Raw genomic sequence first — 3,463 nt, 5'->3', positions numbered from 1 at the left:
TGGTGCTTACTGTCCATAATCATTCACATCCCCTTAATAGAACTTGAACACCTCTTAACAGAGTCAAGAAAACAGATTAGAGTTTCATCATTGGCACATTTAATTTTTGTAAAATCAAGGTGAGGTACCTAGCCAAATATCCAAAAAGAAAAAAGAAACAAACAAAACACCAGAAACAGAGTATTCAAAAATACTGTGAAATTATATTTTGCATGATAAATCTTCAATTTATAATGAACATTAACATATATATTAATTGCTTGTATATCCACGATATTATACAGGGCTATGAACACAAAAGTACAAGAGCTGTTCTTTGTGGGTCATTTAGGGGATTTGCTAGGGTCATTTTGATCACGCCCTATTACTACTTTAAAACATAATTTATAAAAAAAAAACAAACATAATTTATGTGAGAGATACTGTCTCATTATAATTTGTTTTACAATGACTTTTGAGCATGTTAGTGAAAGCCAAGAAAGGAGTTCAGGCCAGGCCCCAGTCTACCAGAGGTGGGCATTATCCATAACCAGCCTTCTCTCATTCCCCAAGGATCTCAGTAAATTACAGTTCTTAATTGACTTCATTGCCTTTTCTCAAACACTGTGTGTAATGAGACCCCATGCATCATCAGGAATGTGCTGACAGATGTCCCTACTCTGAGATGATTGGTCTCTTCTCTTCCTCCCTACCCTGGCTTCTTCAGGCGGAACTGAGGGTCCGTCGTATCCATTCACACTTGTCTCCTTGATCCTCTTCTCTAGCCATCCTCCTGGCTGCTGAAAGGCAACTGATATCAAGATTCTCTAGTTACTTCTCTTTTTTTATAACAATCCTGAAGTCTAGTCCTAAAATAATTACCAGTAATAAATGTATACAGACAGTGGTCTTCATATTTTGCACCAAAGGAAATTAAGGCAATGGCTTTTTTGTCCTATCAAGAATACTTCCCAAGGTAGCTTTTCCTTTGCCAGGATAGTAAGAAAAATTAGCCCTGGAGAATTCTGTGCTACGATGGTCAGGACACGGATTATTGAGAAAGGAATCCGAATCATCATCTCTGACAGAGGAAATCTGAGAGGCTGAGGGGATTCATGGGCAATGAGGACTTTTATGGTAAATGATCTGGATTGTAGCTTGGAGTCTTAGCCCTGCCCCACTGGTGGAGAGTTATAAACCTTAGATTTTTATCAAGAGTAATTCACGCACTCTTGAAAAAGGTACATCTCAGTTTTCCATGTATGAGAAAACCAAGCAATTCAGACACTTAGAAGGCCATGGCCAACTGTATCTTGGGCAAACTAGGGACCCACAAGAATATTGAATATGGAATCAGCCAACCAGGGTTCAAAGCCCCTGTGTCACTTTGTAGATACTGACCTGTCCCGTCTAATAGGGTAGTAACTAGGCATGTGTTCCTTTTCAAACTTAAATCTAAGTTAGTTACAATCAAATACCATTAGGGGTGCCTGGATGGCTTAGCCGGTTGGGCATCTGCCTTCAGTCAGGTCATGATCCCAGGGTCCTGGGATGGAGCTGCAAGTTAGGATCCCTGATCATCGGGAAGTCTATTTCTCCCTCTCCCTCTCTCCACCCTCGTGCGCACTCTCTCAAATAAAATCCTTAAAAAAAAATTAAATACAGTTAAAAATCCAGGTCCTTGGTCACACTAATCATATTTCAAGTGCTCCAGAGCCCTGTGTGGGCAGGTGCTACTGCTGACACACTACAGGCACAGACTGAAATTTCCCATGTTCAGTTTCCTTTTCTGTTAAACAAAGCAAAAAAAGTAAGATCTGTCCTGTTTACCTCACAGGTGTGTTCCAAGATAATGAATATGAAAGCACCTAAGGAATTATAAACATTTTATAAAAAAAAAATGAATGATTAGGAGCAAAGCAATTAATTAAAAAGTCTTGAGCTAAGTAGAGGAAATCCTCACATTCTTATTTAAATCACTTTGTGGATTTTTTTTAAGTCTATGTGTTTCTCTAATTTTGCAAAGCTGCTCCCATCAGAGAAATAGGAACAAGTCAAGCTATGCCTAGATATCCCTAGTCTTGATGTCTTTGTCTTTAGATTAGTCTTAGTGTTTTCATTAGATTTTTAATTACAAACAGTTTATGACTTCACAATGTGCATTAGGCCCAGGAAGGAGCTATAGAGAATTCTATAGGACAGGCTAGAGTGGTCGTGGCTAATATAGAGGAAATATTGGTGGCCAGCTTATCTATGGGGACATCAACAGGAAAGGGACATTTCTTGGCCTCTCCCTAATTACTAAGGAAACAATGGGAACCCTGCTGTATTTGGGATTTATGTTCATTTACCTTATGAATTTCCTCAGAAAACACATGTCTTATTTCCCCATCTTTGCTGCACTTGAAAATGTCCATTTGAATTCTACAGGCAAGAAAGAGATCTTCATTTTTTGCTTCATGGACACTGGTGTCTGTAAGAATGTAACTGGTTTCAAGAAGTGGGCAAGGGAAAGATTGCTGGGGAAAGAATTTTCCAAAAGCTGAGAGGCACCAGGCAAGAACAACTGAAAATCCCCTCTAAAAGATAAGGGATAAGGATTTTATAACCAGGGTAAGGCAGTGGAGCAGATATAATTGTCTTGGTTGTATACAGCTGGATCATCATCCCCTTCATCATCATCATCATCATCATCATCTTCAGGTCTTTCATTGATACTGGATCTGTAGGTTTCAAAGAGCTTTCACATATATTACCACCTTTGATCATTGTAATAATTCACATGTAAAGTACACTGGACCACTATGGTTTTTGCCGGCCCAGCATTCACCCCTCCTTACTCTAGTAATACCACTATAATTTAATCTGGAAACCCATCTCTCTCTCTCTTGATTAAAATCTGGGTTTTGAATCATAGGCTGATCCTACCTTGGATCCAACGGTGGGTCCACCCTCAGCCCCTGACTTACCAGTATATTATATCTGTCAACCACAATGATTAGTCCAGGAACACATACATGACCCAAATCTTTCCAGTGAAGCACAATCCTGGGGCTTTGGTTGTGACTATTAGGAAAGAGAAACCATTGGGGGCCACTAAGATTAGATGAAGTCTGCAGCTTCTCTGGCCTTTGCCTAGTGAGAACTTCTCTGAGAATAAAGTTGACACCCAGGAAGACACAACCGGAGGCTGGAAAGAGAATGAGACTGAGTTCTAAGGACATGATTGTGACTCTTAGATTCATATCTGCCCAAGGTCATACTACTTCAGGACATTTTTGTTTGAGCCAGTTTGAGTTGAGTTGCTGTTACTGGCAAAGAGGTCTAGCTAATGCAGCTAAAGAGATTAAGACTCACTTTTTATGGATCAGGAAACTGAGGCTTAGGACATCATCTATTCATCCATCATCTGGATCATTCCATTGTTTCTGAATATGGAGTTTCTGAAGAATTGTAGAATCCAGTTAGCAGGAAAGATGGGAAG

General features: G+C 39.6%; 1 long non-coding RNA gene across 2 annotated transcripts; it reads right to left on the bottom strand.

The window, feature by feature from the left end:
* Positions 1-407: 407 nt before the first annotated feature.
* Positions 408-3,204, bottom strand: LOC144313486 (uncharacterized). Of its 2 annotated transcripts, none has more exons than XR_013379125.1 (3): positions 2,949-3,204; positions 2,331-2,702; positions 408-790 (listed from the first exon to the last, which is right to left on the bottom strand). It is a non-coding gene; the product is annotated as an uncharacterized LOC144313486 (long non-coding RNA). The 2 variants fall into 2 exon arrangements; XR_013379124.1 differs by having other exon boundaries at positions 2,331-2,452; positions 2,949-3,197.
* Between the last annotated feature and the right edge of the window lie 259 nt (positions 3,205-3,463).

Source organism: Canis aureus, chromosome 5 (genome assembly GCF_053574225.1).
Source record: "Canis aureus isolate CA01 chromosome 5, VMU_Caureus_v.1.0, whole genome shotgun sequence".
Lineage (NCBI taxonomy): Eukaryota > Metazoa > Chordata > Mammalia > Carnivora > Canidae > Canis > Canis aureus.
The sequence above is the reverse complement of the archived record's forward strand: the minus strand, read 5'-3'. Positions and strand labels throughout refer to the sequence as shown.